A 15,255-nucleotide genomic window follows, 5' to 3' on the forward strand; every position below is an offset into this window, starting at 1 on the left:
AAAATGCTTAGATTTGTTATACCTTAAAGACAGTATTGTTTATTGCTGTGCTTAAAATTGATCTGGAATAATCACAGGTTGAATTGATACTGCAATTGCACAATACAAGTGTCAATCCTAACACAGAAACAGCTTTAGAATCACTTGCTTGTATTATGACAAACACTGGGATGGAGCTTGTTGGATTCCAAGAAAAGTTTCCATTTTCTGTAAGGATTAAAAAAAAGCATCGTTTTTAGAAATGCTGTGTATTTATATTCAGATCTATTCATTTGAGTTGTATACATAACTGCAAACAATTTCAACAATGACATATCAACTTTCAAAGAATTGTGGCATTGATGTACTTTTGAAAGAAATGTAGTTCTTTTGTGATTTTACTGAAGGTTAGTTATGCACAAGTCATATAGTGTACATTTATAACTAAATGAAGCTATTAAGTAAAACTGAAAGAACTGCAGATGCTGGAAATCAGAAACAAAAACAGAAATTGCTGGAATAGCTCAACAGGTCTGGAGTATCTGTGGAGACAAATTAGAGTTAACTGAGAGTTAGTTAGTTATCATTTAATTCTGATTTCTCTCCACAGGTGCTGCCAGACCTGCCAAGCTTTTCCAGTAACTTCTGTTTGTGTTGCTGTTAAATTAAGTATTGTATGATTAAGATTCATAGCTAAATGCATAAAAAGGAATTTTGAAAAAATGCACATGAGAATAATAAGCATAAAAGGCACTTCTTCCATAACTAAAATACACTTTTGATTAAAATGGAATAGTGATTAACAATTAGGTGGTACTTCTTAGACATGGACTTTATCTTGTGCACAGCAATCAAACAAGATGCACATCTTACTACTTGGCTGCTATAGCCTTTAATATTGCTTGTTTCAAAGCAATGGTCTGAACTCTTTATTCAAAGTATCCATGGCTCTGCTTAAATGTATGTCATAGATAATTTCAAATTCTAACCATACAAGAATTTATTTATCTACTTTATACTTTAATTGGCAATTATCTTAAATTGGGGTGTTTTGTTACAGTCTGCTTATCGAGCCAGTGAGCTATTCCTCAGTTCAATTTAAAAGGCATGTGTTTGGACCACAGCTCTATTTAAATCCAAATGCTCCAGCAGTTCACTGAAATATGATATATTCAAAATTAAAACAAAATATCTCATTCAAATTCAAAATATTATTTTTTGGTTCAGATTGGATGTTAAAATAGTAATTGGCTAGAACTGTAAGTGATATGAGAAAACCATTGGTTAATCCAACTTTACCTGTAATTGTGATATCTGGAGAGTCAGTCACCACTGAAAATGTCACCTCATCGTTATTGCTATCAGTTGCAGTAAAAAGAACAAACACTGGCTCGTTGAGGCGAGTTTGAATGGTTGAACTTCCAGAGATGTTAGGTGGGAAATTATCTGTGAATATTGCATCAATATTATTGGAAGCCTTCAGACTGAATTTACTTTTAGTTTGCAAGTAAATTTAAACAGCACGCAAAGTAAACATGATATATTCTTGTTTAGATATGAGAAATTCAAAGACTTTTAATTATGGCATTTTAATGTAATTTTTGAGTTAGTAACAACATAGGTAAAGTTCATACAGTAAAAGTTGAGATCAATGCTTTAAAGCCATATTTCATGCATTTCATTAGTAATTGACATTAAAAAAGGTTCTTAATATAGAACCAACATCTTCCATTCTAATTCTTCCAGTTCCCTTTGCATTTCATCATTTCTCATCCCACATTGGGCAAATTGCAAAACCACCCTTGGAAATACCGCAGTCATCTGGGAAATTCCACTCAAAGAAGTGCCAGATAGAGAAAAGATACAATTTTAAATAGCAGGTAATGGTGAGGAGCTGCCCCTCCATCCTGTTCTCTATTACATATATTGCTGATAGATTTATTAGTGCATCTAGCAGCAAAAATATGGAAGAGAAGCAGTCTGTGAATGGAGAAGCAACAAGCAACAGGGAAAGTCAGCGAAAGCTGCAACATAGTCACAGAGAGCTAGAAATAGTTGAAATCGGAATCCAGAGCCTTTTGCTGGATCTAGGAGTTCTGTGGGCCAGGATGGGATGTCTGCAGGTATGGGTGTGTTTGGGAATGGTGAGGGCTGTGCTGCCAAAGGGTTACGGGCAGAGAAGAAAGTTGTACAATGGCTGTATGTGGAAGAAGAGGTTTGCAAGAGGGTTGCATGGAGTGAAATAGGCAGCACAATGTGTTGTTGTGGGTGGGGGTGGGCAATGGAGCTACAGCGGGTACAAGAGGGAGGATACAATGGAAAGAGAAGAGTTTGAAACTTATCAACAAAGTAATACCCGGTTAACTGGGATCGATGATGACTTTAAATGTCTGAGGAAATGAATTCCTTGCATGTGGAATTTTTAGTTTAAGGCTGCATAGGTTCAGGAGCTACCCCATTTGGATCTTACTTTAATGAACACTATCTTAGATCCCAGATGTAGTAACAAGGGTAGTGGTACCTGTGTGATTATTTCAGCTTTGTGTGTATGTAATAGAAATGTATTACCCATGACCTCACCAGTCTGTTTAGGGTGATGGCTTTTTATGTTGAAGGTCAGTTATTTGAACAAAACCTTTTCTTAATAACTTATACCTGTTCTCTTATATCAGTTTAAAATACTGTGGTACCTAGGAAATTAATGTTTTCCTTCTGTGTTAATGAAAATTTGATTGTTATTGGCGATATTGATAAATTCAAATTTTATTTCTGTACGGGTCCAAACGTCTCGTGTCAACACAATCTAGAAGGGATTGTTGTTACATGGCTGCATCACTGAATAAATGATTTTGTGAAACTGAATAAATAGACCCCAAAAACCAAAAGGCTGTCCCTGAAACTCAAAACATAGATCTAGAAAACATCTAGAGGTGCCCTTAAAAAATATTTTGACCTTGTTCTCATCAACATTCTTCTATTCAACACTAGGAATGACAATGTGTCAATAAGAATTTTATTACTTATCATATGTGCGTACATACTCATTGTGCTATTCTGTGCTGTAAATGCCGTCACACTTTGTAATGTTGCTGCTCCAAAAGATAGATCATCTGTGCTTAAAACATCAAAAATGCAGTCATCGTTTCCTTGACAAGTTTCATTAGCTTTGTCAATTTTCTCTTTTTCAGTAGTTTGCAAAAGGTCATCATAAAACAAAGGTACAAAACTATTATTATTGTATGTGTACCAAGACTCTCCAGCAGTCGTGTTGTATGTGAATATGCTGTTGTTCAGAGATGTTTTCCCTGCAAAAAGAAAGATCATATTGGCATTGTTCTATATGCATGAACATACAAAACTGAATAAATAAAACAAAGATCTGCGGATGCTAAAGAGCTGAAACAAAATCAGAAATTGCTGGAGAAACTCCGTAGGTTGGGCAACATCTGTAGAGAGACAGCAGAGTTAATGTTTTGAGTCTGGTGGCCCTTCTTCAACAAACTACAAAATTGATTAGGCGTGAAAAGATCAACTGGTCCTTTAAACTTGCCTCCAAAGTAGTTAGATCTGAGTAAGTTATGCAGCTTCTTCGTTAATTATTTCTCTAGCAATAAAAAATTGAAATATGTGAAATTTGTACTTACATGTCATGCCAAAATGAAAAAATATCTGAGTCTCATTGGGCAGATTTGTTCCATCAAAGTCAAGATATTTTCCATCAGCAGCTTTAAAGTCATCTGTTTTATCATCATTCCAGACACCTAGACATATGAGGTGGGTAATATTATTATATTATGTGGAAAATAAAGACCAATTCTATCTGTTTATGCTTCTGTTTTTTGACACATTACCATTTACTCTGAAATTATTCAAAATTAAAATAAATGTACAGGATAAATGAAGTCAATGGTTTTTTTAATTTTCAACAAGCGTCTCATCAGCTCTAAAGTGGCTTCTAGACCAAAGCAAAGCCTTGATTAGGCAATGCCTTCCCTCAGTGTTGACAATTCTCCATTGCTCAGTTCTGTTTGAAACTTGTCTCGTAATTTAGCGAAGTGACTAACAATCAAAAGGAGAATTTTGGGGAAAAAAGTTAGATTAATAAATATTTGCAAATGTACTTAAAACTCATGATAACCATATGATGTTACGATTGGATATGTGACTTGAATGTTTTTTTTCAAGTATTATCTACTGAATAATGGTAAAGTCTGAGACTAAAATTTAGGGTGTTCAATGCAGCAGTTTAAACTGTACGTTTGAACGGTGGCTGCTTTAGTTTAGTTGAGAGAATCTATAGCAAATTGACTATCTACAATCTACAGTCATACATAAAGTGCAGGAATTAGCTGTTAACATTGGCCTTGTTCCTGTTGGTAGAGGTTTAGATGTACGTAGCTGGAACAGTCACTGTATTTGGCTTTTGCTCACCCATTAGGTGTTGTATTTCCTATTTGCAAGCAATGCTGGAATGCACGACTTCTCCTGTCTAATCACTGACAAATCAAGTAATTTACGTTTAACGTGATAAACAAGTCATCGAACTGACAAACTGACTGTTCATTATTTAACTTAAAAGTGAAGTCATCACTCACCCAAGAGTCCTTCTGTTTTATTTTTTAAAGAATTATCTAATGATGTAGTGAAAGCCAAAGCCCCCTTCATTCCTGAAACAGTAATGGAGGTTCCACCTTCAAAAGTAGCCACTGTTTCATTGTCGCTTGTCTTTTGTAAGGTCACTTGTTTTACAAAAGTAGAATTTTCTGGGAAGAAGAATGATCACAAAAATCTAATTTAATGAATGTTTTATCTTGTCATAAGTTTGAGTTACAAAATATTTACAATTTTGAAATGGATTTTTAAAAGCAAAACCTTAAGGAACAGATTGCGTATTTGTGATTAAATTTCATTTAATATCAAAGTATTGAATGTACATTGTTTTGAAAAAAGGTACAATGTTTCCTATCAGTTGATACTGCTACATTATTGCTTGCAATTTTGATACATACTATAAAATTTAATCTTGTTTTAGATCAGTTATCTGTTTCACTGATAATTTTTACAAAGCAATTTGAGCATGATTTAACAATGCATGCCTATAAATTGAATTGTAAACACTTTACACACATCTAACAATTTGTTGCAGCTACCAGAATGAAGTCTCTGTGAGAACTGTGAATTAATATAGGCTGAATTTTATGCTTTTTCTGAAAGTATCTGCGGTTGGTATTGAAAACAAGTTCAATATCTTCCAAATTGAAATGCACATCACAATGTCTCTTACGTTTACATGTAGACTTCACAATAAGGTAATAGTGGATTTTAAAGTTAAGTAAGTTGTTCTAACCTGTAACTTCGAAAATGCTACCGTCAACCATCACACTTATTTCATCATCATCATTGAGATTCCATTGAACCTGCAACAGAAAATAATTTCCTAATTTGTAATTGCCATTAATCAAACAAGATTCCAGATGCTGTTTATGGATACAGTGCTGAGGCATTCCACTGTTTGCAGAGGCTAATTGATAAGTATTTCTTAGAATTTAAGATGTTTTACCTGTGACCATCACAAGTTTGACAAGATCTAAATAACTGCGAGAATTAGGGTTGGTAACTGCTCACGATTAAACTGGAGCCTTTGCAAATTTAAGCTCAGTCTCCAGGTTATAATTGGGAATGGCATGTGTCATCAATGACCTTCAGGCCCAGCCTGCCTTTTGCAGTTGGCAGTCAGTAAAAACAAAGAACATGACATTATCGTGCAGGGAGCTTTCAAGGAGCTACAAGGAAGTACAAGCCAGTCGAAGATTTAATTTTAAAAATCAGAAACCTGACCCTACTCCTCCTCCAGCCCACTCACTTCCTGTTTTAACAGGGTTAGGATGGGATGGGGGGAGATTTAATGTGGTCAACCCTCTTGCAGAAGATGTCTTGATGATTTAATTACATTCAGGCCTTGAGCCTCATTTTTATGATCCATTTTAAAATTGAATCTGGACTTCTGGTTTTTCCAAGCCATGTGGAAATCCAACAGCTTAAGACAGATGAGAACCGTTGGAACCAGATACCTATAACCCTTGTATCATTTTCCCCCACCCCGACTTGGCTCCCTCCTGCTAGCGCTAGCTGCGGACTTAAGATCTCCCCTAATGCATGTTTGGTTTCATCCTTTGGGTTTGGATTGTTCCCCCCCACCCCCAACCCCTCAACTGACACCAATCAGATCACCTCCCTGCGCCCCCCCTACTCCCAGTCCATGTTTGAACTAAGCTTACCTGTGCCGCCGCCTCCACTGCAAAAGCAGAATTGGGGCGTACTGTTAGGAGACTCTTAGTTTCTGGAGGGGTCAGTCAGTCTCAGTGTTTGGGGGTCTACTTAATAAGAACACCAGGAGAAAAGCCTGCTAGAGATGCGTGAAGAGTGGGAAGCACTGTTTCGGCCATTTTTAAATGATGTGGTACCAAGAAACTGCATCACAGAACAGAACATGTTCAGCAGGAGATGCTGAGATCTTTTCTCTGGAAAGATGGAATGCTTTAAACAATTCAGTAGAATCATATGACCTTTTAAAGAAAGAAGGTTGGAACAAGCTTCCAATTATTACAACGTGTAGGAAATCAGAAATTTATTTGGAGATATCCAAATGGGTAAAATAAAAGATCCCAGTAAGAAGTTCTGGCTGGTAGAACTGGAAGTCCACACAGAGTTTAAGCATGACATGCATCAACTCTCAGTCTTAGTGGATAACTTGGACTGGCTCACAGAAGTCAAAATTCAGCCATCTAAATTAAAATCACAGACAGGGAAGCTCAGATCTCAAAGTCAGATTCACCTCAAACGTTAGACTCAAAGAAAAGAAAACAAATCACGAAACTCTGTCTAACTTGCAAACCGGTCCCTTTGTAAACTTTCATCATGTGAACAGTTCATCACACTATCCTAAAGCTACTGGAGAAGAGAGCGGCATCAAGATGTATATGACAAAGAACAACAACATAGACTTGGCCTTATATAATTACAAGGTGATCCTATTAAGCAATGGAGTTTTACCAGCAGAACAGTTAATGAGAAGGAGGAGGCTAAAGACTCAACTTCCTTCATTCAGTATAAGTTCAGGCCTAACATCAGCTCAAAAGATCACAATCAATTAAAGTGAGAAAAGGAAACTCAAAGAGGCCAACAATCAAAATGGTACATTTGCCAGCATTAGGCAGAAGCTCTACCTGCTTTAATATTTGGACAAAAGGTGTGGACAAGAGATTGCCAGGCAGAAGGTGCAGTCATGGAGCAAACATGACTATATGTCATCCAGATACCATGTAGATCCACAGGAGAAACGGAAAGGCTTTGATGTCATTAGAACCCACAAGGAAAGACTCAATCCGGTATTACTAAGAGTAAGATGACAAGACAGACTCTACATCAATCAATCGTTTCCAGGAGTGACAATCAAGTTCAAGCACTGAGCACTGAGCATTGACCACTGTTAACCAAAAATACCATCAGACAGGATGTGTTGCCAAAGCTTTAGGTGGAAGCGGTGGGAATATAAATAGTTTAATAATAATTTTGAGTTTATATTTGTGGATTTGTGTTTATGTTAACTGAGAATGTTGTAATTGATGAGTTAAGCATAGAGGCTGAACAAAAGCAGAGGCACAGTCAGAGAGAATGGACTAGACGTGTTGGTTTCCATGCAGTGTTGATTGTACTAGTTCACTGTAGACCAATGTGAATATCCCTCCATGAAGCTGTGTCTGCTAGTCTCAAATTGCTGCTCCTGAAGAACCAACTCCAAAGATGGCCCATCTTTGTTCAGGTTCCTAAGAACTGCTTCCATTGGCAGGTTCCTTTTTCTCTCAGCTCTCCGTTGACCAATGGAGAAAGCTGGCAACCACTCGGCACATCCCTTCCTGATCTATCAAGGCAAAAAACATATCAAGGCTCAGCAATTCGACCATGGAATGGAACTGCAGCAGCCGAGGAAGGAGTAAGAAGCCAAACCAGGGCTGTGAATTCCATTTCCCCCATCATGCCCCCACTGTGCAAAAACTTGTGGATCCAAGGTTGGGCTTCTCAGTCATCTGAGAACTCATCTAGTCTGACAAACACCAACCTCAGTTCTGAGGGGCTGCTGGTGACAGAATAGTATCACAGAATAAGAGGGATCACACAACTCACATAAAACAGGAGGACAAAGATCTATAAAGCACTGACAGTATTGGAAAATGTTAGTGTTTCCTGTCTGTCACTGCGTTGACCAAATGCAAAGCCTCTCTGCTCCTATGATGCTGCTTGGCCTGCTGTGTTCATCCAGCCCTGCTCCTTGTTGTCTGGGATTCTCCAGCATCTGCAGTTCCTACTATCTCTGATTCAATTTTAACCCCACTTGCAAAGCAAATTTTGATGCGTGATATTGTAAACTTCAATACTTTAAATAACTGTGAAGAGATTGAAAGAATTAGCAACATCTCTTTCTGGAATAATTGTTTCCCAAGCTGAAAGGGATAAGAAGAAACTGTTATAAAGGAATTAAAAGCAACATGCTAATTAACCATCTCTTGGAAGAAAGAGTCAAAGCAACAGGGAGAGAACAGACAGTTAACACCAAACATAACAGGGAACAGGGTAATTAGTACTGACAACAAGGCATACTACAGACTCGATGATTTCAGTTCTGGGGTCAATGTTGTGGATGAACAGATGCATAGGATCATCAATAATGTCACACCAGAAACTTCACAAGACAGAAAATCCTATAAGAACTCAATTTCCAGATTCTTCAGTGGCAGAATTCTAGAGAACCACGCTGTACAAGGATTGAAACTCGGACGTCCAGAAACAGATGCTGTTGGTTGGAATTGTAGCTCAATTCCACAATTAATTGGAAATATCTAAGTTAAGTAGTGAGTTTAGCTTGCTTACTTGAGGGATTTTATTTTGTCTGCAATGAAGTTTAAATAATTGTTTCAGTATTTGATTGTCTATGAGACTTCTTAATAAGTAGAAATTAAAGGTATCTTGTGGTAATTTACACACAACTGATGTCATTATGCTTCAGCGCTATTCACCAAACAAGGATTTAAGTTGAAAACAAATGCAACATGCAAAATAGTGCACACAATCATTATTGCATTCTATAAGACCAGCTTTTTAAAATTACAACAGAATATTAAGTCTACATTTACTTTTACATTTAGGTATCACTTATGTTCAAGTACTTGAAAAATTAATGAGTTAATTCTGCCAGGTATCTGACACATGGCAGCCTATTACTCCTGTGCCAGAGAAATACACATAGGTTGAAATTCTGTTTGACTGGAATTGATTGCATGCTGCATCCTCATGAGAGGGTACCAAACATGAAAACAGGTTGGCAAAGTGAAGTAGAAGTTTTTAGGTGTGAACTGATTTATTGCTGGCATTAACCCAGCTGAAGTCATGCAGCCTAACCAATGTCTAATTTTCTGTAAATCTCTTTTAGAACAATATTTAATCACCTTTGTTCCACTTGGTCCTTGTGCTGCCAATGCTACAAAGCTTGTTGCCTGTGATGTTCTATTCACTCCAGCTCTGAGGGTTCGTCCATGTAAGGTGAATGTCAGTGCATCACTATTATCCATCACATTTAATAGAATAAACTCTCCCAGACCATTGAAGGTGTATTTTACACTATCCAGGGTCACCACATGGGGATCTCCAAAGAAGAAACCTGTTGTGTAAAAGAAAATGTATTTCTGATAAGTAATTTATTTAAATTAGGTATGTTCTGATAATATGTAATGCCAGGCCTGCAGCTGTTGACTTTAAGATGACCTTGAAATGTTCTAACATGCCGCCCAGTATATCTAATTGTAGATAAACAATAAAAATGAATGGAGGGCTAGAGGACTTGTGCTCAAGTCCTACCTGCTCCAGAGGTGTGTTATAGCATATCTGAACAGGTTGATTTAAAAAGAAAAGAAAACAATAAAACGGAATAGAAAGGGTTCTTGTGGTGCAGTGGTAGTGTCCTTACCTGTGAACCAGGAGGCTTGGGGGTTTGTCCCACCTGTTCCAGAGTTGTGTAATAACATCAGTCTGAAGGTTGATTAGAAAATATGCAAAACTGAATGGAATCGCCTAGCTTTGACTGAAGTATCAAATTAGTAGATGACAAAAGTACACCCAACTCTTCAGTAACACCTGGGAATTTGTGCAAAAGAGCTGGCCCACAGACCAGTTCAACAACAATACAACACTCCAACAGAACCATACCTTTCATTCAACATTCTAGATTTCACTATTACAACTCCTGGGTATTGTGTAAATAACTACATGGAATTCAGTGGTTGAAGAAGGTCCACCATCACCTTCTCAAAGGAGTTTTTAGGGATTGTCAAGAATATTGGTCTTGTTAGGAAAGGCCAGGACCTTGGAATTAATATAAAAAATTCTCACCTGTGCTACATGCTATAACATTTCATCAACCCTCTGCTTATGACACCTCAGGGATACGATGTCCCGTAGAACTAACATTCAGCAGCTTCTTCACACTATCAAGTCATCCTATGATATCATTCTTCATTATCACCACAATCTCTCTCAACACTTTGTCACTGCATACATAATCTACTTCTCTAAAAGTGACTTATTTCTTATTCCCACTTCTTCCACTCCACCATTTCAGGCAATCCCATCAGCCTTTGAGTCATTGTCATATCCTGTCTTTAATTGTATATTACAACAAGGGATGGAGATGGCCTAGTGGCATTATTGTCGGACTGTTAATCCAGGGACCCAGATAACATTCTGGGGACCCATGTTCAAATCCTGCCATAGCAGATGGAATTTGAATTCAATAAATATCTTGAATTAACCATCTAATGATTAGCATGAATCCATTGTCGATTGTTGGAAAAACCCATCTGATTCACTAATGTCCTTTAGGGAAGGAAACTGCCATCCCTACCTGGTCTGGACTACATGTGACTCCTGACCCACAGCAATGTGGTTGACTGTTAACTTCCCTCTGGGCAATTAGAGATGGGCAATAAATGCTGCGTAGCCCCCATCCCATGAATGAATAAAGGAAAAAAAAAATTAGATAGGACTGCAGAGCTTAGAACTGATTAATTCATAATGGGATCATATAGCCATGTACAATGTATGCTGATTCTGTTGTTTGGTATTTGTGTAGTCCTGCGTTTTAGCTTCGCTGAACTGACACTTCATTTTTGGATATGCCTGGCACTGTTCCTGGCTTGAACACCTGCAGAGCTCATTGAACCACAATGGTCCCCTGGTTTGATGGTAATAGTAGATTGGAGGACGCAAAATGTATTTAATCATATTAAATTTGTTCATCACTGATTAATATGAAATAATCTTGTTCTAAGACCTTCTCTGATTTATTGATCTGTAGTAATCATGCATTTTCACACTAAAAAGCCAGACCAGGAAATTGTGATCTACCATTTGACATATTAATGATAAATTTAATCTTCCATTTCAATCCATTTATTTCAAAGATACTAAACAAGTTTCCAAGTTTGAATGATTAGTGTCCCCATGTTTGTAATTATGCTGAAAATAATGCTTTAAAATGTAGAAATAAAATACCTATCCGTGGAGGAATATATCCAATGCAGTAGTCCACAGGTCTCTTTGTCTGGTAAAGATTACAGAAATAATCATCACCAGAGTCTCTGCAACAATCATGGTAAGGGTCTACTTCCATTTCTAAAGAGAGACAGAAAAATAAAACTAAACTTATGAACATAAGCCAACAGGATTATCAACAAACTTATTTGCTTTTGAACATGTTCTGCTCTTCTCTAAAAACTGGATTTCCATCTGTCTCTTCCAATGAAGTGCCATTGACCTAAAATGTTAAATATTCTTGTCCACAGATGTTTCCTGGCCTGCTGTGTATCCCCAGCATTTGTTTTCAGTTCTTCTACACTAACATCATGAAAGGAAAATGATCCTGACATTTCCTGATGAGATGCATTTTTTAGTTTGAGTGCCACTAGGAAAGAAAGTGATGAACACCAAAAAAACTGCACTGAGACTATAAGAATATAATGCCAGTGTTTACAGTAAGTGTTTGGAATTGCAAAATTTGATTTCTAAAGGAGATACTTCTACATGGAATGACATGTGCAGGTAGCATGCTGAGAAACTGAAGTCCTGGAGCTCTTGGTTGGTAATGCCTCTGCCTCTACAGTTGCTCAATAATCACTGACCATGTGTGATAGATTGCTTTTTTACACAGTATCCTGACGAGGAAATCAAGCTCTGAAATGTTCTCTTTTGGTTGATGACCTTCACCATTTTTGTTCTTACTGCATGTAATTTGTGTTTTGAGGGAAATGAAGGATCCTCATTCTCTTTTTGTAGTCTCAGCGCTGGAGTGTCTGCAATGGACACTGCTTATTCCTGGTAGACTGAATCAACTTCAGTGATTCTCGTGTCTACTAACTGAAGAATATTCAAAGCTATACATGTAGTCCTATTTAATAAAGAACCATAATGATTAGATATGATTAGGTTTCTATGATCTCTCTTCTGTTGTGGTAAAGTGAGCATGCATCTGTCCTTGGAGGATAGTCTAAGAATTTTTACTTTAAAACTGCTTTCCTGCTATTAACAATAAGCATAGCATAGCAGAATTTGTCTTGTGGGTCTCTGCAATCAGGGGCCTGACATATTTCAATGGGTCTGCTACATCCTTCACATTCTCAGGAAACGTTTATCCTGCTTCTCTGTGTTCTGTAGGGCTGGAATATCTGCAGACTGCTGCAGTCTGTGTTTAATCTTCCATGTTGTTGCTGCTGCTGCTGTGACACAATCTCTTTCCCTCTCTCGGCATTCATGTCCCTCAATAAAACTTGCTGGGCTGAGTTCTTGCTGGTGGTGTTCCTTAATGGTTTTGACTAGATCCCCTTTCTTCACATGCTTGCCACTGGTGAACATTCTGTACCCATTTCTTACCCATCTCTGGAAGTCCTCTGATCTATGATATTATTTTACTCACTGTGGCCTACAGCTTTTGCAGGAAGCTTGCCACAGGCTCTGCTGTAGACTTCCTCCTGTGCCTTTTCAGCTTTGGCACAGGATTTCCCCCTCTTTGATTTAGTACCTGAAGTCTGTTGCTCACTTCTTCCTGTTGCTGCTGAATTTCTATTCAGTTTTCTTCCACTTCTAGGGTCAGATGCTGGAGTGGTCTCATTTGTAGCACAATGCTATTCCTGAGTTTCATTTCAGATCATTTCTTGATGCCATCCTTTGGTTCCATTGGTCTGGTCACTGTCTACCACCATGTAGTAAAATGATACCTACACCTAGCAAGCTTTATTAGGCCTAACTATTTGCAATGCCTAATAAGAAAGGACATTTTTTTAGAAGCCTACTGATTTCATTCAGATGCATCTGATCTGAAGTCATTACAACAGAGCTCCCTTTGCACATTCTTAGTTGCTACTTGTAAAGGTATAATTAATCCTTTTCTCCATGGACTGTATATCATACTCCTGACACGTAATTTGTGATGGTGAGTCTTTAAGGTATCAGCAAGGGAATGACTTGCTACAAAGTACCCAATCTCTGATGTGTTCTTGTAGCCATGGCATTTATGTGGCTGGTCTAGTTGACTTCATGATCCAAGATAATCCTAATATGTTTGCCAATTGTGGAAAATGTTGTGATATTAATTGACTGACAATCAAGGAAGATGATTAGACTCTTTCTTTTTGGAGACTGTCACTGCCTAGTGCTTATCCTACATAAGCCATTTGTAAGAAACTGCTATTTGATGCCAGTGTTGATAACTCTATATAATCATTTTGAAGACAGGAGTGGCAAATTGGTCAGGAACTAGATTAGGATTGGGTTTGTTCCTGGTTTGTTGGGGACAGGACAACTTGTGTACAATTTTCTATCTTATTGGGTGGATGTCCATACTGTAGCTCTGCTGGAATAGCTTATTTACCAGTACAGTTAAATCTGGAGCACATAGCTTCAGCACTACAGCTGGAACGCTGTTGGGTCTACGCACTGAACTGTTTTTTGAGATTAGAGTGAGTAAATTAATTTGGTAAAAAAACATCTGTAATGATGCAGTCTTCCATAATAGGCTTAGAATAATCATTTACTTAGCATTTTTAACTGAAGTTGGTTGTCTTTGGAATGTGCATGCTGGGATTGGCTATTGTTGATGACACTTGTTCAAGTGTCCATCACCCTTCATGATTAAATGTGGTTGGATTGATCTTGTACAATTTGTTTATAACAGAATTCCTTTGTTCTGTTTATAACCTGAATTGCTATTAAATTTTGCACAAACATGAATATTAAAAGGATTGCAAAGTACAATACTCTTCTTTGTCTGGTTTTGGATTTAAAAGTATTACTGAAAGCATCAAATCTTTTTTTTACCTCTGTATTGCTTTCTCAATGGTGGTAAGACATTGTACCAAAAATCGTTCCATTTCTCCATATAATATGTGTTTCCCTTCTGCCACCAAGTCCACCAGTCAAAGTAAATCCATGGTGTTGGCAGAAAAGTTTCTTTTTCACCGTGGATTAAAGCGCCATTCCATGAATAGTAGCATCGCATTCCAGAACCTTGCTGGTTAGGGAATCTACTTTGCATTGTGAGGTACGACGCTGCAAAAACATTTTTAAAAATGCCTTTTATGTTTAAATTAATTTAAGCCTGCAATTCAGTATCTTTATTGAGGTTTCTAATATAAGAAAAGTTTGAGTATAGTGAAATAATTCCTTTAAACAGATGGCAAATGGCAAGCTACAGTTAAAAGATTCAACATATTTACCAAACTCAATTTTGTTACAATGTTCATTGTGTTTGATTCAGAAAAGATGCTCTTTTTGCACTCCTGTTTTTCAGATTCAGATCTTTGACATCCTGTGGACTTGATTGTTCACAAGGTGGGATGAGGATAGGGTTGGCATTTTATTCAGGGCTGTATTGAACATCAGCCCTTTCCATTTTATACTTCTTTTCTTCCCTCAATTTGAAGGATGGAAAATACAGGTCATACTCTTGCCAAACACCATCTGTCCAACTGTCGATTAAATAATAAAAACTGAAAGGACTGTGGATGCTGTAAATCAGGAACAAAAACAAAGTTGCTGGAGAGGCTCAGCAGGTCTGGCAGCATCTGTGAAGGAAAAAACAGAGTTAACATTTCGGGTCCGATGACCCTTCCTCAGAACAGGTCACCAGACCCGAAACGTTAACTCTGTTTTTTCCTTCACAGATGCTGCCAG

The sequence above is a fragment of the Rhincodon typus genome, chromosome 13 (assembly GCF_021869965.1).
Source record: "Rhincodon typus isolate 14 chromosome 13, sRhiTyp1.1, whole genome shotgun sequence".
Taxonomy (NCBI): Eukaryota; Metazoa; Chordata; class Chondrichthyes; order Orectolobiformes; family Rhincodontidae; genus Rhincodon; species Rhincodon typus.